This window comes from Ursus americanus, chromosome 24 (genome assembly GCF_024610735.1).
Source record: "Ursus americanus isolate L20-20 chromosome 24, mUrsAme1.1.p, whole genome shotgun sequence".
Lineage (NCBI taxonomy): Eukaryota > Metazoa > Chordata > Mammalia > Carnivora > Ursidae > Ursus > Ursus americanus.
Window position 1 is genome coordinate 6,184,357 of NC_142150.1, and position 23,051 is coordinate 6,207,407.

At 34.2% G+C, this 23,051-nt stretch overlaps 1 protein-coding gene across 29 annotated transcripts in view; it reads right to left on the reverse strand.

The window, feature by feature from the left end:
* SOX6 (SRY-box transcription factor 6) overlaps nt 1–23,051 on the reverse strand; it is a 586,648-nt gene that overhangs the window by 472,924 nt on the left and 90,673 nt on the right. For all 29 annotated transcript variants that reach the window (XM_087855313.1, XM_087855321.1, XM_087855326.1 and 26 more), the window contains one exon: nt 12,927–12,998. The gene's annotated coding sequence lies outside the window, so the exon portion shown is untranslated. The remainder of the gene's footprint in view (nt 1–12,926; nt 12,999–23,051) is intronic.

The window sequence follows — 23,051 nt, forward strand, 5'->3', positions numbered from 1 at the left end:
CAGCAATATAACCAGAGAGTCATACTCATCACTTAGTCTGAGAGAATTTTAAAAGTAACCAAATTCTGTGCACTTGTTTTATTCCATGTACTAACCCCTATGTGAAAGCCAGCTGATAGGAATGCCATAATCTCAAGCATAGTTACTTTTCTCACTCCCCGTATCCAAGTTTTACTTTACCCTTCTGAAATCAACAAGGCCTTGCCTGGTGCATTTTAACCCTTGGTGTTAATGTCTTTGTGTTTATGTTATGCCTTAAGTCCTCAAAATATTTTTTTCTGTTTTTTTTTATTATGTTCAGTTAGCCGGCATATAGTACATTATTAGTTTTTGATGTAGTGTTCAATGATTCATTAGTTGCGTATAACACCCAGTGCTCATCACAACACATGCCCTCCTTAATACCCATCACCCAGTGACCCCATCCTCCCCCACCCCCTTCCTTCTGTAACCCTCAGTTTGTTTCCTGGACTCCAGAGTCTCTTATGGTTAAAAATAAGTTTAAGTATATTCTCATTTCTTTAAAAACACACCTTCCTCCCTATTCTCCATGGAAAGAAAAAATACTCCCAATTTTCACTGGGGATCTAACCAATGAGACAGCAAGAGATTTGAGCATTGACAAGAGATAATTAACATGATCATTTCCCTCTCCTTTTTCAGTACTGTGATGAATGACAGGAACAGGGAAAGCAATAGGAGTCATTTTGACTCATTTCTTTCCCTCATACTCTTCACCACATATAATCTGACCAGCCCTATTGATCCTACATTGGCAAGTCTCTTCTTTCTGTTCCCCAAATACCCACATTTTACCTCCTGCCTGAACTACTGCAATAGCCCTCACAAGCTGTTTCTCTAATTCAAGTCTTTCTTCCCTCTAATCAACTCTACAAACTGCTGGTTGAACTACTTTTTCAAAAGCAAAGCTCTTGTCATACCACCAGACTATTTGGTTATGATGGCCCCCTAAAATCCACCAAATGCCTTAACCTAGCCTCATAGGCCACAGTAATACGATCATACTAAATTTTCTGGCTTATACATACCCTATACCTCAGTCAAACTGGATTTCTCATTGTTCCTATCTCATACTTTCCTGTTTCCATATGTCTATCCCATACCCATCCTTGTGATATCTCCTCACTAACAGGATGCTCCTCTCTTCATCCCCTATTTCACTGACAAAATTCTACTCAAGTTTAAAGGATCAGCGAAGAGTCTACTTTCTAGAGTCTTTCTTCTTAAAGGGATGTATCTTTAATTCTTTTGAACCCCCCTCCAGAGTACTATTTTTTTACTTTATTAAGGCACTTAACATATTCTGCATAGAGGATTATATCTCTACTCTGCAATAATCAATGTAACTTAATTAACATTTATTAATCTCCCCTTTGAGCCATGCACTGAGTTAGACACTAGGTACACAAAAAGGAATAAGAGTGTTTAATAATGATGCCTAGATTCTAAGGTTCTTGATGATGGGAGTTTTGTGCACTTGTCTTTATTTCCAATGCAGCATTTAATGTTCTGCTTTGAATATAATCAGTACTCAGTATATATTTGTGGAGTTGAATTAATTTCCAATAGATACTAAGCACTCTCCTGGGAAGTAAATATTTGCTACCAGAAAAAAAAAAGGGATTTTCCATAACTGGGAAAACAATTGCATCTTAAATTTTTTCAAAGGGCAAGTTGAAAGTTAGATTGACCACTGATTACACCATCCAATGTGAAGACTCTAAGGGGTCAGATCACTCCTCACTAAGAGACTAACTTCCAACTAGGACAGGCTGCTTCAAATGATAAATTCCCATATGACCAGAGCTTCCAAGATTGTCAGTTTGGTCTAGCAAAGATGATTATTGCTTCATATCACAGAAATCTTGTACTTGTTTCTTATACTCTCCTAGGAGTTTATGTAGGACAATTTAAGTTGATATCAATATTTAAATATGCATATATCTGGGAGATACACACTTCTTGTTTGACCTAGCCACGTTGCCACACCCTTAAAATGTAGCTTTCAAGGCTATACATAGCATTGCTGAAAGCCTAGATACAATGACACTTTTTGTCACTATGACATTGGGCAAACCTTGAATTTACTCTTAACCTCCCTTCCGGGGACATAGAATGGAAAGTTACAGTAAGGCTATTTTAAAAGATGGAAGCAGAGATAGAAGGAAATGAAAATGGTCAACAGCATTATTCAAAAACCAATTATTTAAACAAAAAACTTCTTGACAATGATACTTACTAATAACAAGGAAAAATTCAAGCAGCAAAAATGAGGTAAACAGAAGGAGCTCACTGCTCAATAACCAAACCAAGCCCCAGCATGTGGCACCTGCCAGGATAAGAGCTCCTTGGGTGAGCCCAGCTTCTCCCACAGGCTCTCTCTAAACAGAGTGGCACACCTCTCCTCCAGGAAAAAACTCAGCAAGGCATACAGTAGTCACTCTGCCTATTACTGAAAGTCAATTTAGCAGCACAAGGATCTAAATTAAGGGACAATACCAGAGAAGGGAAGAGAAATGCACTCTCTTTGTGTAGGAGGACAAAATGAGCAAGAGTACCCTTAGTTCATATAAGAAACCTAACAGGGATTCTTCCGTCCTTAATCAAAAAGGTGACCCTGCATACAATTTAATGGACACGTGCAAAGTCCTTACAACTTTGCAAGCAGCATACAGGCTAATTGAAAACAAACTCTAAATCTAGAACATGAAATTTGTATTTCTGAAGAGAACTATTAGCATAAAATGGTTGCAATATTCCAACAGTATGAGAAAAAGACAGTACAGGACTTTTTCATGGCACTTAGGCTCAGAGTAAGATATAAGAATTCTCAGACTAGGGGCGCCTGGGTGGCACAGCGGTTAAGCGTCTGCCTTTGGCTCAGGGCGTGATCCCGGCGTTATGGGATCGAGCCTCACATCAGGCTCTTCCGCTATGAGCTTGCTTCTTCCTCTCCCACTCCCCCTGCTTGTGTTCCCTCTCTCGCTGGCTGTCTCTATCTCTGTCAAATAAATAAATAAAATCTTAAAAAAAAAAAAAAAGAATTCTCAGACTACAATGTAAACAGATCTGAGATTCTCTACAACAGATGAACTTATGAACTTATGAAATTTTATCAGATAAGTTCATAATCAAGAATATTCTGCGGGCGCCTGGGTGGTTCAGTCGGCTAAATGTCTGACTCTTGATCTCAGCTCAGGTCTTAATCTCAGGGTCATGAGTTCAAGCCCCGAATTGGGCTCCATGCTGGGTGTTAAAAAATATATATTATATAATATATATATATATATATATTATATAATATATATATATATATAATATATATATATATATTCTAAATAAAGTGAATCCTTGCTGGTGTTCTAGAGTGGAAAGAGATGTGTTCTGAAGTGAAATGGCTTATGTTTGAATCCCACCTCTGCCTTTTTCTTCCTTGCATTCTTTCCTTCTTCCTTCCTTTATCTTTATTTTTGTTCAGTTGTTCATGTATTCAACAAATATCTACTGGAAAATTACTGTGTCAGGCACTGTGACAGAAACTGGGTATACAGGTTTGAACAGAGTAATCATGGTCTCAGCCCCAACAGAACTTTTAATCCAGTGAAGAAAATAGACACTAAATAAACAAACAAATGTATGATATTTATTAATCAGTTTAAGTGCTATGAAAGCAAAAGAGAAATCAGAATTTAGAGAAAATAACTGGGGACTTGGAAGAGGGAGGAAACTATCTTTTAAGATTATTGGAAGGATTAAAAATAACAACATAAAAGTGCCTTGCACCATGCCCAAAACTTACAGGTGCTCAACACAAGCAACAGCTGCTTTTTGTTAACTTCTCTCTGCCAAATATAGAGCCCTGGTTCCCTCCCACTCCTCTCCTTCCACAGACACTGGGAAGTGTTAGAGCACTGGTCTGGCTGGCACTGTTGTGGGAGAACGGCAGCCCATTCCCTCTTAAACGCTTCAGATTGCTGCACAGCTTGTTGTTCAATCAGTTTTCTATATGATCATAACCTTAATCAATCCACAACTTTGTTTCAAGCATATTTGGGTTTCATTTCCTGCTTAGTATCCTTGAGATCATTTATAAATTTTACCCTGTTTGGTGCATGGGATATTTAACCCTCAGTCAAACTAATTCTCAAGAAACAACCAACATCAAAAACTGAGATGAATTCATTCTATGTGGAAGACTTGCTAGAAAAACACAACTAAAGACTGCTTCCAAGGTTGTAAGTATATGGCTGAATAGAATATTTCATCGTAGGAAGTCTTTCTGAAGACTTAAAAATGATGCTTTTTGACCATGATTAATCCTCTATCTTGTTCTTAGAGACCAAACATTCAACAAGCCTTAAAAATTGACAAATCCTAATTCAGGTTTAGTAAACTGCTAGATCAATAAAGATTATCACTTCTTTCCCATTATCTTAACTTTATCACATCATAACGGTAAAACTAATTCCAACAGTTTCAGTCTCTGTACAAAATGAGCAAGAGTACCCTTAGTTCATATAAGAAACCTAACAGGGATTCTTCCGTCCTTAATCAAAAAGGTGACCCTGCATACAATTTAATGGACACGTGCAAAGTCCTTACAACTTTGCAAGCAGCATACAGGCTAATTGAAAACAAACTCTAAATGAAAGAAAGAAAAGACAAAAGGGAAGAAGGGAAGGAAGAAGGAATAAAGGAGGTAGGTAGGGAAGGAAGGAAGGAAGGAAGGAAGGAAGGAAGGAAGGAAGGAAGGAAAGGAGGGAGGGAGGAAAGAAATATTCATACCATTAAAAGTCACTTTACAGAAATGTGATTCCAAAAAACTTCCTAACCTCCAAGACTAAAAACATCATATAACATATTTGAAACCTAATTCACACGATTCTTTGTTCTAGAAGTCACACGGATGTTTCTTGGTAATAGTTACAATGAGACATTTCTACAGATCTCCCATATAAAATTTTAGGGTGTGATACATATATGAATATTTTCATATATATCTATATCAATCTTTCCCCAAATAAAGCAAAATTATTATCATTGGTTTTTCTACCAAGGGGGTACCCATTTCCCAAAATTCCTACAGTTGTTCTTAAAATTCACTGAATTGAAATCAATAAAATTAAACAAATTAGAGGGGGAAACAATAGAACTCTTTTTAAGTTACTGTCATCCAAATAAATATTTCCACATCTTAAATAACAATCCTCAAGTCCATTTTCTGATTTTACAAAAATCTATTTCAATAATCTTGTTTCATTAATTTCTCTCCCTTTTGTCCCCTCTGTTCAATTACTACAGTGAAACTGGAGGGACAGGTATTTCTTTCATTTATTCAACCATAGCTTCTCAAAAAGCTCCAGGTACTCAAAGTTTTCTTATATTCAGCTCTCTTATTTACACCCACATTTTTCATGCCTTACTTTGTCAGCCTTCCCCCAGGTATTGCCTTTCAATTCCTATCTGTTCAGTGACTGTGAGTCCAGGGAAAAACTCCTTGTAACTAGTCACAAAATCAACAGTTCCTTCTACAAATGGCCACTACCAGAAAGGCCAGAATGTTTCCATCCTTTAAACCTGTCAGCTATTCATTGTGTACTTACTGCTATATCAAATATCAAATTATGTGTGACCAATCTCACCTCAAAAACAAACCCAATCTAGTTAGTGATGCTATATGTACATAGTCATGGAAGAAAACAATATTCATAGAAGGAATAATATCTGTATATAATATTCGTATTTCTTCTGCACTTTGTTAAATGAAACTCAGAACACTAGTGGCAATAGCTAAAATCAAGCTATAGGCTTATCAGCCTGCCATAGCTTTAAAGAAAAGAACTATATTCCACCCAATGTAGGCAGCTATGGGAGTGCAGACTTAGATTTCATTAATGTTATTGCTTAATTATCTATTATGCCTGGGTCAAAAGGGAAAAATTATAATTAACTGTCAAACATAACTTTTTGTTGTGCTTGTATGTTCCAAAGGTATAAAAGAGCCCAAAGGTGAAATAAAAATAGAAAATCTGCTTTTATTAATGAATTCATTCACTTAAGTTTATATGAAACTGTATAAGCTGAAAAGAAAAAGAGCTAACTCCAGTACAATTTGTATCCAAAGAAAACTCCACCCACATAAACTCTCTAGCAACATATCATGTTTTAAGCCCTTAGGTTAGAGACCATCTTTTCTTCTCTTGTAAGCACTGTGCCAAGCCCTTAGTGCTAAACAAATAATAATAAAAATAAGCATTACATCATGTGGACACTTTTTTGACTGATTAAACATTAAGGATCGGTCTCTTTCGCCAGTCATCTATGGAAGGTGATGCTTTGGAAATTAATCTTTTTACCCTATAATTGCCTTGCATCTTTGAAAAACTCCAATAAGATATATGTAGGTGATATATATATATATATATATATATATATATATATATATATATATATATATATATACATATATATATATATATATATCAGAGAGAGAGAGAGAGAGGTTGGGGAAGGAGGGAGGGAAATAGAGGAAGGGAAAAAGAGAAAAGGAGAGAACACAGAAAATATTTTATCTTTACTAGCAATATTTAAGTCACATTGTCATGTTTGGAGCTGGCAAAAATTTGGTGAAATGATAAGCATTTATATCCATACTCCAAGATGACCTGAAATATGTACTTCAGATAAGACTATAAGCTGAGAGTGATGTGTAGAGACAAGTACACAAAAAAAAGAACTAGATTTTGTTGATTATTCAGTGTTTATAAACTGAACAGCTACTAAACGATTTCTTACTAAATGCTTGAGTAAATCAATGACTTTGCTGTTAACTGAAGTATATTATATTACATATATTATATATATGTTCTATATTACATACATAATTATAGATCATTATATGATAAAATAATGGTTAACTGTGCATAATTACTGCATTTATTGACATTCCCTCATGTCCCTAATTTGAGACCACCACCCACTTCAAATTATAGTTTTATTTTCCTTCTCTATATACATTTAATTCCTTTAAATACTAATGAAAGTTACGTAAGAATACTGAAAGATGATTAAGCCTATCTTCTTAGTTAAAAACAAGTTCAGAGAACAGCTTCTTGGGGAAATATTCAAATTTATTAGCTGCTCTTAGCAAACTGCCCTCAAGCCCCACATTGTTTCCAATCTCAAGTTAAGAAGAATTTTTCTCCAACGGGCACTGAATCACTTTAATGTTGACTCTTGTGCTGCTCTACTCCACCTTCAAATGTAGCCAGTAAATTCAGCTTTACTACAGTACTATAAAAATGTGAAAGAACCATAATAGCATCTAAAAAAGAGCTGTTGGCGCTATATTAGTTTAGAGAAAACCCTAAACTGAATACTAATGCAAAATTTAATGATAGTTTGCCTAGTTGCCAAAAGAGTTACAATAATTATTTTGCCATAATGTGTAAGTTATCTTGAAGGCATCTGAGAATATTACTGTATGAGATTCAGAATAAGTCTCCAAAGTGTCATTGTTCTCATGCGTTTTTCTTTTTTTCCAGCATAAATAAAGCATCAACACACTACCTTCACTGTAATGCTGTCCTCTGATTAGAGGACTGCTTTATGAGTGAAGAAACATTAAGAGAGATCACTTTGTGTCCTTAGTAAGTCAGTTTCTTTGATTGATATCCAACATGGATCTATCGCACATCAAATTCCACTTAACAGTGAATATCATGATTATAAGGTTCCGGTAAAACATTTAAACAGAATGAATAGTTTTCCTTCCCTTTTCTTTTCTAACCACGACCAAATTTTTAGAGTTGAAAAGTAGACCAAGACCAAATTTAGACATGTTGTTTGAAATTAGCAAAGATGAAACACTTCACTGCCAGACAAAAGCCCTGATTTTAAGAGTAGATTTCTGCCTTCCCTGAAATGCCTAGCTCAGGCAGTGTATTTTTATGCCTGCAGATATTGGCATGTTTCACATTTGAGATTATGACACACCAACTTATTTTGAAATTTTTTAAATCTTCCACTGCGCATGTTTCAAGTGCTTCATGACTATCACTGATAATTGAGCAATTAACTTGGAATTACCAAATGTGCTGTGATGGCACAATATGTAGTAAGCAACATGAAAGAATAAAGAACAGAGAAACTTAACACCGTGAATAAAAGTAATAAAGGGCAAAATAGGCCATCATCCTAATAATAATACTGAGTAAGTTTTAATGGTCCCAGGTCTCAGTGGTTTAATGGTGCCAGTAAAATGGTTTAATGAAACAAGTCCAGAGTATTACAAACTTTTTGGAGCAGTTTGTTCTGGTTCTACTAAAATGAAGCTTCTTTCTAACTGGTCTTGTGTAATATTCAGGGATTGGTCCAAAAAGTAAGTGTGGGAGTTTCATTAGACAACAAGCACAAAACAATTAGGTTAAAAATCCTGACACGCAAATTCTTAAGAAATACAAGCTTGCAAAAAATAGATGTAAGATCTTCCTTTTTGTAAGAGAGACAAAGCAAAAACTCTAGGGCTAAAGATGACCTCAAGAAGCCACTGAGCTATTGTGAACATATTTGCAAATCAAAAATTAAGATACATGGCTTGACATCAAGAGGGAAGGATGAAATCCAGCTATATTAGGAAAAACAGAATGCCTCTTCACTGTTCATCCCATCAAGGTCGCTAATACTGGGTTTTTCTGGCTAAAACCATAGCGTGACTGTGAAGAGTAGCTTTTTAGTGCTTAAATATAGCCAGTGAAGCAAATTCCATAAACCTAAATCCTGCCTTATTTCGGTGGCAGGCCATCTTACAGGTTTGCAAGAAAAACCAACAATTTAGAAAGAGATTCAAACTACAGCAAATAAAGGACACTATTAAAAACATTTTTTTTTCTCAAAATTCCATCAATATTGCTCCAAAACACCACTAGGAGATTAAAATAGGCCAGGCTGTCCTTTCAGGTATAAATAAATTAGAAACAGAAAGTGAAGAGAGCAGAAAGAACAAGTATCTAAGGGCACTAGTATATAAAATTTAAAAGCTTAAAATGTAATGGATATACACATTCAGATTAGTGAACTGCTTTCAATTAAAGTAGATTTCTGGCCACAGTTCACAAATGTACAGTAGCTGGTGTATTAATGTAGATACTTCAAATGTCAGTATATCTCTAATTAACATGAGCACACAACTGTAAAACTGAGAAGGCACAATTTTAAATTCCTTACATTCCCAGCATTAATGCTTTCATGGGGCAGCTCCCGTTGTCATGGAAAATGGCATTCAAACCCTATTTGTGGATTTTCACAGCTCATCTTTTTTATTTACCTGCTCTATGTCAAGATTAGCCTGGAATAATATTTTTTAAAGATAATGCACTTAGACCTACTTGTCCTGAAAATCACAGGCATTCTCACCGAGGGAGCTGTGGTCTGGGTTATGCTCAGTCTGAAACAGATTTCTTTCCATTTTAAAATACCACAAAGAGATGAATTTGTGATTTTTTGTTTGTTTCCTGAAAATCTACGCAATTCAAGAAATTTCAGCTGAAGCACGACGTGTGGCAGTTTTGGAATAGGGAGATAGGAGAATGTCAGGGAGGAGCAAATGATCCAGGAAATGAGGAAATGAATTAGCAGAAGGCACTCTACAATCTCCTCCCTGACTTACTCTACCTCAACTTTTCAAAAATATTTGTACAGCCACCAAATGGACACTGAGATAGTGATCAAAAACAACAAAAGAAAGAGAGCTAAAATTCTCTCCGTGACAGGATGGCTTGGTTTTATGGAAAGAGCACTGAATTTATACCATGAATCCCTATATTTGAGTACTGCTACTCTACAAAAATAAGGATAATTCCTACTCACCCAACAGTTTTTACAAAACTCAGCCAATTTAATGTATGTAGAAGCAAGTGTTATACCAAATTAAGATACTCTTATTATTGCCTCGAGCGTGGGGCTAAGCAATAATCACTTCTTGTGCCAGAGAATAAAATATTTTTGTATCTTTTCAGGGAAAACGTCACCATTCAAGACCATGAACAGAGACAGAATTTTATAAAAGTAAATTCATCATCAAATTATTTAAAAGGCCTGGGTAACCTGAAAAAGCAGGGTGACCTACCTCTGTTTTGTTTCATTTTTTTAACCAATAATTTATTGCCCTGGTAAAAATTGATCAGAATTATACAATTATTTTTTAAATTAGAGATAAAAAATTAAATGTGAGATATTAACATGCAAAACAAGGTCTTCTTATACAATGCCTACTTTTGAAAAAGACAAGGGTAGTTTTATTTTTTAAAGAGGAAAAAAAATAGAATAAGATGCTTTCAGCATCTGAGAAGATAACCATTTTCCTTCACAGTGTTTTCCTCTCCTGACACAGGTAGTTGACCTAAGTAGGTAAGATCCAGTCCGTTCTCACACACCCTTGGTGTGGCCCATTCATTATGGATGTGCAAAACAATATCCCACCTTCCTTATCTCACAGACTGGCTTCTGCACACCTTACTAAGAAACCTTCCCATGGCCATGAGGTATAACTTTCTGCCTTAGATCATGTAGCAAATAAGCAGTTCCAGGATGGAAATTAAAGTTCAGGAGGGCACGTATTGCATGGTGCACTGGGTGTTATATGCAAGTAATGAATCATGGAACTTTACATCAAAAACTAGGGATGTACTGTATGGTGGCTAACATAACATAATAAAAAAATATTATTTAAAAAAATAAATAAAAATAAAGTTCCTAAAAGAAGCCATTGTCACTGATCCCATTTGCTTGTTCTTAGGCCAGACCAGATAAATATTTCCATTGCTTTCCCTGACTCATCATTCAGTGTAAGTGGTAGACAGTTTCTGCAATAATTGAAAGGGATGGGAACTCAAGCATTCTGGATGCCATGTTAACTTTATCTGACTTATCTTAGTCATAGTATCCTGCTACAATCCTTTAATAAGAAAGTTCCACAGTTAGAAGATGGCCCTAACAAAGGTTGAGACCACTGAATTTAGGAACAACAAAGTCCATGCCCTAAATGAACATGGAAATTCTCAAGATTGAAAAACAATTACTTTGGGTCCATATGATTAGTATGACTTCTGCCTATGTGATCAGACAAAAATTAACTAAAAGATTGTCTTTTTTTAAGTTGAACTCCAGAAATAACCATATAAAAACTATAGCGACAGTATCCCTTCTTCTGATTTTAGTCTCTCTCTTTGTTAGATAGCTAGAAAAATCTCAGCTAATTGGATCACCTCCAGTCAAAGCTAGCCTATGTATGTCTGGTGGAGGGGGAACACAGACAAGGAGTAAAGAAATCAGAAAAGAGAGCCTTTGGTAATGAGAAATGTAAACTGTATTTTAATATTTTAATAAAGGCCATTTTGGTTGAACTGCCAGTAATTATCTTGTATTTGTCATTTTAAAAATCTAGTCATCCTAAAAAACTTACTAAAGGAAATGACTGAATGATATGAAAGAAGAGAAAAAGAAGGTAAAAGAAAGGACAAAGCAACTAAGATAGGATTTGAACAACTCAAAATTGTTTCCTTTCACTCAGATTTCTAATAGGATAAGCTCAACTCCTTGGAATTATCCTTTTTCATGAGAGCCCTTCAAAGATACTTTACATTTCTTTCTCCATCTTCTTCGCCTCCTAATCCTCACTATGATACCTTGCACAAATTAAAAGCTTACATTTAATACAAAGGAGACATGCAGTTTAATATTTTGTGTTTTACATAAGAATTGTCTTCAAATAATAAAATGTGAATTGATAGTTCCATAAAAATAATGTACTCATTCATAAAGCATTAAATATATGCAAAATGCATTAAACTATATTAAACATTCACATCTATGTTTTAAGTTGATTCAAAATCCTTGTCCCAATCAATGCTACTACTAAAAGAAAGATAAAGCTGGTTTTAAATAAATATTCACTGTGCTCTGCTTAGATACTGAATAACTTAAACTCGAACTTATAATATTGGCTTTTTTAAAATACTTTTCCTGGAAGTACATCCTCTAAAACTCCTTTGCAGGAGTACACTAACAGAGGACAAGTTTCCTCTGTCTTTGTTATCAAATGTTTATGAGCTCCTTAGATTCCAACAAAATACACATTTAATATATTTTAAACTCAAGTAACTTATGGTCTTATATGTATATAGCCATTTTTAATACCTGCCTCATACTCTGAACTACTTCTATACTAATAAATATATATCAATTTAAAGTACTGTAATTGATCATTCAAGTTCATTCCATTTTTTTTCTTGAAATTTACCTCTTTTCTGAGAAAAAACTATCTTTGTTCTCCCAAATATCATTTAAAATTTAATACTGTTTTGGGGATGGCGAAGAAAGCAGGAATACCCCCATTTGGATACACATTATACATTCACTAAATAAGCCTTTGGCTCCTTAGTACATAATCTCCTCGTGCGCTGACAGCTCTTTGAATTCTATATCATCTCATGTCTTTTCTATGTGCACAGGCACATAGTACTTTTCAAGTCCAGACAACCAGAAGACTGTAAGAAGTTTAGCAGGGTAAATTATTCATGTGTATATAGACTAGCCCCTTTAAGGTAATTCATTCCTATAATTGAGACCCATCTTCAAAAAGTAAGATATTTATTCTTTCAGCTTACTGTAATGGGCCCCACCATTGTGTTATTTCACTGGAAATCACAATAAACTGGGTTTTTTTTTTTCACCAGCTGGTACTATTTCTATAGTCCTCTTAAGAAAACACTTACAAAAACTTAGTAACACTTAAAGCAACAGAAAAAATAATAAAAATTCACACACAAAAGGAATTAAGCTCTTGTTTATAAACTGTAACTGTTTCATTATGCAATGAGAAAAGCAATAAATAAACCAATACTTACAAATACGGACAAAAAATCAGCCCCAGCACCCAGAAATCACTGGTAAATTGCCTTTGAATTCATGAAAGTGACCTGAAAGTTTAGACAGAAAATGAAATTTTAAAATATAAGTAAATTGCATTTATATGTTTTATTAAAGGAGTATATACATTCTATCTATAAATTATACTGTTTTTAACTCAGACAGTTGTCCCCATCTACTCTAACAAATTTTTCCAAGATGATAATACCAAAAGAGACAATTATTCCATTGTTCTACCTCTAGGAATACAGCATCTCTGTTCATTATGGCTTTAAAAAAAAAAAAAGTCAGTAGTAAAGTAGGTGTTTAAAGTATCAATAAGTAAAAAAAAAAAAAAAAAAGGAGTAAAAATTTTTTTGAGGGAATAGAGGCTTACACATTACATTTGAAGAACATGTTTAATTTATGTCTGCAAGTTAAAATGAATGCACTTCACAGAAAATATCTTGGATGCGTCCAACAGGAATATATTACAGGTAGAATAAAAATGAAAAGATGCACTTTTTATTCTGTTAAAGGTATGGAACCCATTTAGACACTTAGGCTATATGTAATGCATTCTGTATGAGGCACAATCCAATCCAAAATTCTTTTGCATGCACACACTTTAGTTCTGGCTGAAGAGGTAACAGATGCAACTCAAACACACAGAGCTAGCCTTGTAAAAAGTTTTAACTAGCACAATGAGTCACTTTATGCCTCTAAATATCTATGGTTTCCTCTCTCCAGAACCCCCATGCATTAGAAGGTAGTTTGGTAGTTTATTTTTATTGTTTGGTCTAAATACAGCACATTTTTAGTTCCATGAAAACAAAGAAACTTTGTTGCGAAGGCCATATTCTTTCCAAAATGTGAGAATGGCTATGAGTAGTGTTCAACTTAAAATAATAATGGAGCTTGAGCTCCTAATTTAGGTCAGAAACTTTCCTAGACTTAGAGATTAGTTTTATTCAATCCATGTTTTTTAAATATAGCTGTAACATCTAGGTTATTTAACAAACCTCGTTAGTTAGCTAACTAGATTTAAATAAAATTCATTCTGGAAAAAAGTGAACCTTGATCAACATCATTGGTAGGAAACACTATTTCCAATATTTTATATATAGCACAAATGGCCATAATGAATTAGGCATCTGAAATTAAGGATATGAAATAAATATCTAACTCAGCCCTTCCCCAGCTCCTGTAATATGCTTTTGCCTAAGTGACCCAGATAATTTATTCTATTTTCCAGTCAGGACTGATAGATAGTAAAGTTCTGGGCATTTGGACAGTTTTATGTATTGATGGTTAATACACCTATTAGCTTTCTTCACTAGCCTTCCTTCTCTTTGTAAAGAATGGTGCCTCAGGCCTTCTTCACTCCAGTTTCACCAGTTTCGAACAATTCTATGATGCCTACTTCTGTGGATGCAAGAAGTACAGAAGAGTCTGGCCAGGGAAGGTAGCTCTGAATTTATTTTTGGTATAACACCCTTTGCTTCCTCACAGCTTTCTGATGTTTTCCAGGAGAACAATTTTATCTGGGACACTACATAACACTATGTGGACACACTCTGTGTACTATTGAAAGCCAGCAAAGAATACTTGTTCTGATATAAGCTATTCTTACATTTTATCCTGCCCTGAGTTTTAAATTATAATTTGAAGTTATCCACAAAATAAACATATAGCAAAATGCTGAATACCCAAAAGCACAAACTCTGGGAGAATCCAATACTTACATATTATACAAATAATCACACCTTGTCTTTCCGGCAACTATTCCTTTAAAGGCATGAATTGGAATTATGCAAAATCAGAAGGGAGGGAGGTGGGGGATTGGGATAGGCCGGTGATGGGTATTAAGGAGGGCACATATTGCATGGTGCACTGGGTGTTATACCCAAGTAATGAATCATGGAACTTTACATCAAAAACTAGGGATGTACTGTATGGTGACTAACATAACATAATAAAAAATTATTATAAAAAAATACAGACTATATCCCATTCCTTCATTTGCATTTAAATGATGGAGATAAAATAAAATGCATCCAAAAAATATTGTGGCTGACATATATCTCATTTTTTCAATCATTGGACTCTTTAGGAGTTAAGATCTCTAACTCTGGAAATATTTTAAATTTGGAACAAATCAGATTCTAGACATTCAGGGCAAATAATATTCTACTATACATCAATATGAAATCAATAAATCTAATCTGTCATATCAGTGCAGTCTTACCACATATGTTAAAAGCAACTCTGTATCTGCTTTATACTACTGGTGAATTTTGGAGCAAACAATTTAAAAAGCATAAGCTTCTAAAATCACAGTTCATTGTTATGAAAAAAAAGACTTTAATGCATACTTCGTCCTGCAGACAATTTAGGAATAAACAAGTAATATCTTGTGATGGGAAAAGATTTAAGAATTAACTCACAAGAATTAACACACAATTTGAAGTAAATTACTTCTTTAAGAACTAGAAAAGTTTGGGCCATTTCCAAAATAAAAGTGACCACTTTGGTCTTAAGGGCAGCACAAACCTAAAAAGATAGAGAAGGAATTCCCAGAGCAGATTACCATCTATTCTGGAAAATCACAATCTGTTTAGGAAAATGAATCCTCAGAACATCCAGTCACCATGGATTGTCCCATTACTCTGTGTGTTCATTCGTTCATTCAGCAAATGATGACCGTGGGTGAGAGACTGTATCAGACAATATGAACATGAACAATTTTTTAAATAAGTAAAATCATATGTTGTAAACCTAAAACTAATACAGTGTTATATGTAAATTATATCTCAATTGATTGATAGATAACTTTTTTTTTTAAAGGTCATCGCCTTTCCCCTCAAGGATTCTTAAAACTATCAATAATTCAACCTGGGCCACAGACTCTCACATCTGACCATGGTGGTGGCATGGTTCATATTCTCTGACTGTCAAATCTTTTGTACATCCTTACTTTATTAAATAAAAAGTGCATTGTTGCAAGCACTTCAATATATAAAAAAAAGAATACAAAGAGGAAATATACAAATGAAGAAATACAAATGTCCAATAACACAAAAATGTGTATAATCTACCTAATAATCAAAGAAATATAAATAAAATATTTTCACTAAAATACTGGCAAAATATTTTATAAACTGGACAAAAACTATTATTAGTGAGGGTGTGGGAGAAAAAACACTTTCCTACACCATGAGATTATAAACTGGGTACAACTTTCTTGAATGGTAATTTGAGAGTAAGTGTTAAAATTTTTAATGTCAATTTCCTTTGAATTTGCAATGCTACTTCCAAAACTTATCCTAAGGAACTAATCACAAAAATGTTAAAAGATATATGTATATATATATATATATATACGCATATATATATATATGCGTATATATATATATATACACACACACATATATATGCATGTATATATATGTGTGTATATATAATATGTATGTTATATATGTATGCGTGTGTATATATATATACACACATATATATATTTATATAATATGTATGTTCATTACAGCATTTTTACAACAGCCAAAAATTGGAAAGAACCTACTAACTGGATAAGTAAATTATGATACATACATATAACACTATAAATATTAAAAATTCTGATATAAATGTATATTTATTGATATGAAAAGATGACCAAATGTATTGTTGAATTTAAAAAATACATGTATAATAACCAGTTTATAGAAAATTAAGTATGTGTACCTGCACACATACATGTGCACGCAAGTTTCACAAAGTAACGTTCAATTTAGCAAAAATGTTAACACTGAGTGAGATATAGGCTTATTTTTACTTTCTCATTCTTATAAGTTGGTGTTATTTAGATTTATTTACACTTAACATGTCTAATTTGTTCACAAACAATAAAGCTATTTCTAAAATTCAGTATATTATCTCTTCAAAAGTAGTCACCCAAACCCAGACTAACTTACTATTATTCTGGCAGCCAAAGCCAAATATTAATACTAGTTACAAAAAGAAAAATCTCTGAATTACAAGGCAACTTCAAACAAGTCTTTTGACATCCAGTCAAGAAACCATAAACATTTTCACAAAAGCATGTCTCACTCTACCAAAAATAGGTAATAGATCAAAAGTAAACAGCAAATAAAAACACTGCCACCTCCCTGTATAATTACACTTTAAAAGCTTTCAAAGATTTTTTAAACCTTTCTTAAAGCTGTCTCTAAGTCACACCCATTTCTTTTTTTATCCTTATCCTTTTTAAATTATTATTATTATTATTATTATTTGATTTAGCAAGAAGTTTCAAGCATCAAAAGGATGGCTGGATTAAATGACCTTCCAACCCTGAGAGTCAATGATTCTGAGGTATTTTTTTTAAGTAGAGAAGTGCTTCCAAAAACACCTGTAACAAAATTTTGTTCACCTTTACATTAAATTATAGCTATCGCATGTTTAAAACTCAAGTCAAAGATTAAATTTTTTAAATATACGGAATCATTGATTTAATAATGTCATACGTAATGAGGCACTGAGTTAAAACAACTCCCTTTAAAGCATTTATTTTCTCAACTGACTTGAAAAGATATCAGTGCTTGGTCTTTTATACATCAAAATAAAGATTAGTGAGGGGGCGCCTGGGTGGATCAGTCAGTTAAGCGTCTGCTTTCAGCTCAGGTCATAGTCTCAGGGTCCTGGGATATAGCCCCAAGTTGGGCTCTCTGCTCAGCAGGGAGTCTGCTTCTCCTTCTCCCTCTGCCCTCCCCCTGCTCAAGGGTGCATGCTCTCTCTCTTTTTCTCTCTCTCAAATAAACAAATAAATAAATAAAATATTTTAAATAAATAAATAAATAAACAAACAAACAAATATTAGGGAGGCATTAAAAAATAATCCTATATGCCAATTCAAATAAGTTTTCCTGGAGATTTTATTTTTCATTACAACTGCTATTCTCCCCCAAACTGCATCAATTTTTTAAAAATGTAAAACCTTCTTTACTATTATTATCACTTTTGTTGTTTTTAGATACCATTTGTAGGCTAAAGCCATGTTTCTTGAACTCCATAATTCTTATCTTCCCTTTTCTTTTTAATAAGTATACCAAATTATGTAGATTTTGAATTAACTATAAAAGTAAAATGTCAATTTCATCTTTCAAAGGAACTGATACCAAGCTAATGTCCAATTTTTTCAATGCAAATGCTAATAAAGAACATCACAATAGTGAATGGAAAATGAGGGTTTAGTTACTGACATTCTTTTCTTCTAAGGCAAAAGTAAGAGTATTTCTGAAGTGTCAAGGAGGACAATTTAAAATGCTACCTAGTTCAACATTCTGCTTTCCTGGAACAAGAATTGATTTCCTCAAAAAAACAGGAATTTCCCCTTTTCTGAAAGATCTCCAAAGATAGTTATTATTGAAGCCTCCTTCTAATAGCTTCTTCATCTATTCCATGCTGCTCGACCTACATCTTCAATATGATTTTAGTATTGAGAGCTACAATTTAAAAGGGACATTGACAAGCATTCAGAGGAGAATGGCTAAGAAATCTTACAGGAACCATGTTACATTAGAATGGTCGCATGTTCTAAAGCTGGTTAGCTGGAATGAACTTTAGAGACCATCTATTCCAGTGGTTCTCAAACTCTTTGGTCCAAGACTCCTTTACATTTCTAAAAATTACAGAAAATCCCAAAGGGCTATGGTCACATTTATCAATATTTTTATATTAGAAACTAAATCTAGTTATCCTACGACCCAGCAATTGCACTACTGGGTATTTACCCCAAAGATACAGACATAGTGAAGAGAAGGGCCATATGCACCCCCGTGTTCATAGCAGCATTGTCCACAATAGCTAAATTGTGGAAGGAGCTAAGATGCCCTTCAACAGACGAATGGATTAAGAAGATGTGGTCCATATATACAATGGAATATTACTCAGTCATCAGAAAGAACAATTACCCAACATTTGCAGAAACATGGACGGAACTGGAAGAGATTATGCTAAGTGAAATAACTCAAGCAGAGAAAGACAATTATCATATGGTTTCACTCATTTATGGATCATAAGAAATAGCGGGGAGATCAGTAGGAGAAGGAAGGGAGTATAAACAGAAGGGGGAATGAACCACGAGAGACTATGGACTCTGGGAAACAAACAGGGCTTCAGAGAGGAGGAGGTGTGGCATTGGGATAGGCCGGTGATGGGTATTAAGGAGGGCACATATTGCATGGAGCACTGGGTATTATACGCAAACAATGAATCATGGAACACTACATCAAAAACTAAGGATGTACTGTATGGTGACTAACATAACATGATAAAAAATTTAACAACAAAAAAAGAATTCCTACAATAAGACTTAGCTGATTATAATTGACTAGAAATCTTTTAGAATGTTTGAATTTCTGGGCCCTGTTGGAGACTTACTAAATGAGAATCTCCTTGAGTGGGCCTGGAGTTTCCACTTTTTGAAAGCTCCACAGGTGATTGTTAAAGCCAGCCTAGCTGTAGATGGTATTCAAGAACTACTATGCCAGTCCTACTCTAAAAGTCCCTACCACTCTAAGATTTAACAATTTTATATCTTATCCACATCCACTGAGAAGTATATGCTTACACTTTAATGTAACATTTCCTAAGCCAACTTTAACACATTGTACATGGCCAGATTAAGGTATTTCTCGGTCCTAAGAAGAGAAATTAATGGTGTATTTTCTAGGCGCACCAGTTCACCTCTACCAACATGTGTAGCAGAATAGAAAATCAGAGGTAAAATTGCCTAAGTTTGACATGTTTTCACAACTGCCAACACTTTACTGCCCTCCTGAAATAACAATTCAAGAAGTCTATCTGTGAACAAGGATAGTCAGTATAAAAATTGTGTCTACATGAAAAATGAATGAGATTATTTAGAGGAAGGGAGCATGTCTTATACTTTACAAAAGCAGCTTACTGCTATGAACCAAGGCAAAAATTTGGGCAACAAACTTCCAAAACCTATTTACAGAATCACCATGTAACTTAATCCCAAAACTCTTGTATTTTGAGGTCTTGACTATAAAAAAAAATTCATAAACACAACATAAGGCAGCAAGGTCACTTGACCAGAATCAAACAAAAAATTAGCAGTGGGCCAAAAAGACATTCAGAATATATTTTAGAACTTTTCACACAGTAAACTTGTTCTCTTTCATGTGTTCTTTCACATACCATGCTTTTCTTAGCAAAATTTCCTTCTTGGAAATAACATGTATTATTGTTTTTTGATATTTTTTTTCTTGCAGCCTATCTAGTTTCAGACATACATGGTATTCAGTTTAATAACAGAACTCAGAGAAAGACTTGTGTAAGTAGGACTGGAGAAAAAAGTGATTATCAAACCATAATCCTCAGACTCCCTATATCAGAACCACCTGGTATGCTTATTAAAACTAATTTTTTTAAAAAGACTGTTGGGCCCCACCCAAACCCATTGATTCTGCAATTCTGAGAGTATGGCCTAGGAATCTATTTTAAAGCATAGCCCCCAGGTAATTCCTATCCACACTAAAATTCAATGACTGCTGGACTAAAGGGCAACTGTGTTAAATGTGGGTAAGCTTACAAAAGCTTTTGTGCATAAACAAAAATCTTGTAACTCTATAAAATGTCTTATCTTATGGAAAAGATTCTCAATGATTTTGGAGTTCCTGTTTTTAAAAAATAAAATATTTTCGGGGCGTCTGAGTGATTCAGTTGGTTAGGTGACTGCCTTCAGCTCAGGTCAAGATCGAGCTCCCTGCTCAGCAGGGGAGTCTGCTTCTCCCCCTCCCTGGGTCATGCTCTCTCTCTCTCTCTCACTCACTTTCTCTCTTTCATATAAATAAATAAAATATTTTTAAAAATAAAATATTTTCTTAAATGTAAGGAGAATTAGAAGCTAGACAAGGGAATTTAACTTAAAAATTAAGTCTTAGTTATTGTAGGATGTTGTATTTTTTTTTTTAATTTGAGAATGATACAAGCAATTCTCCAGCAATTCAATTAACATTTCTGAGAGCCCACAGGATGCATAACATGAATTGGAACCTCTAGGGATAAAGAACAATAAAGCACAATTCCAGATCTCCAGCAACTGACAATTTGGATTCATTGTAAGATAAATATTATAGTTAGAATAGTCTCAACATTTGCACTGCATTATCATACCCAGAAAAAGGAAAGGATTCCATCCCTGCTGAGTTTTCTCTCCGGAGTCCTGCTCACAAAATAAAGTGTCAGAACACTTTAATCATTTAACAAAAGCTTGCAAAAAGTACTAATTTTTAAGCCCAGATATTTTTTTAAATCAGCCTACTATTTTCTGTGGAGTAAACTAATACACAAAGGAGGAAGGACTGCTCCTTGCATTTCTAGGTAGTTAAATCAAGATATATTTAAAGACATCTGAAGAGGGTCCAGTTTGATATTCATATTAAAAAAACTCTTCTTGTTACCACTCTCAGTACAACTCCCTCTTAACCACAAATAATGACTTCAGTAATGGAGCTCTATAATTTAATGTATCAGGCAAATAACACCAAGTTACTTAGATGAGTTGACACCGCCTGTTGTGCAAATATGTACTTAGGATAAGATTATAAAAATAACAGCTGCATTATCAACTGGATTCAGACCAGAAAACAATTTATGTGAATTCAGAGTCAATATGGTCTTAACTTGCTACATAGCATGTATATAGCACTTTATACTTTTAAAGAATTGCTCAGTTCATGATAGAAATTGAAAGGGGGAGAGACGCTAAAAGAAGAGAAAAATAAAGATCTGGTGACTATGGCTAATTATCTAAGAGTCCTGATTCCTAGAATAAATCATAGCTATTCATCATTTACTGTTTGCTCTGCACCACACACTATGTTAAGTACTAAAAAAAAAACAAAAATGAATAGAGTTGGTAACTTCAAGAAGTTCCAAGTCTAGTAAAGGAGACAAATTATTAATTTTGTGTGAGATTTGTTAGGTGAAGAAATCAAATTATAAAGCTATACAATCTCCTTTCCTGAAATAAAGAATACACATAGGAGGGGCACCTGGCTGGCTCAGTTGCTAGAGCATTAGATTCTTGATCTCAGAGTTGTTAGTTCAAGACCCACATTTGGTATAGAGATTACTTAAAAATAAAATCTTAAAAAAACCCTTTAAAAATATATATAAGTAAATAAAGAATATGCATAGGAAATGGAGATATTACTATCTAGCTCCCAAAGTTTTAGTAAGGTTTAGAGATATGAACATGCTAGATGGAAATGTCTTTTATAAATGTATTCTTATTTTTGCTTTTTCCTTGAAATATGCCCAAGTAACAACTTACACCAATGACCTGGTAGCTAATATAACCACTCACATTTTAAAGAAGACTGTCTCAAGGATACATGACCCGAGAGTTGTGTCTTTTGCAATGCTACTCCATCATCAAACTCAGTAACAACACACTGCATACCCATGGGGAGCTCAGTCACACATTATAGACTGTCTTTCTCAGACCTTATTAAGTCTTTTGTTCATTCTCAAAAACACAGAAACAAATGAAGAGAATCATGTAAAAAGACCCTTATCGTTTTGCTGCATATTCTTCATAACAACTTAAAGATTTCACTGTAAAGTCCAGACAAGATCCCACGTGGCATCTATCAGAAATTACCTCTTTTCCTAAATGAAAAATATTAGAGATACCAGAATGAGATACGCCCAAGTTTACAGACAAGGAAATAGACATATAACTCACTTAGGACCATATGACAAATTGGTGATAGAGCTTTCATTTTCAGTCAGAGTTTTCAATCGCTGGGGTTATGTTCATTCTATGAGGAACATAAATGTCTCCTGTTACTTCATCTGTAGAATGGGATAGTTGGCATTCACTTCTCTCATAATATGCCAATATTTGATATTTTGCTCTCCAACTTAACTCATTTGATAAAAAGCATTCCAAAATGGAAATGGGGTAAATAACTGGATTTTTAAATACATTTCTCCAATGCCAGCACTTTCCCATCTCCCCCAGTTCCAATTAATTACCAATTTCTATATCTTCTTGTCCTGGAATTTTCCTAATTTCCCTTTCTTTTTCTGAG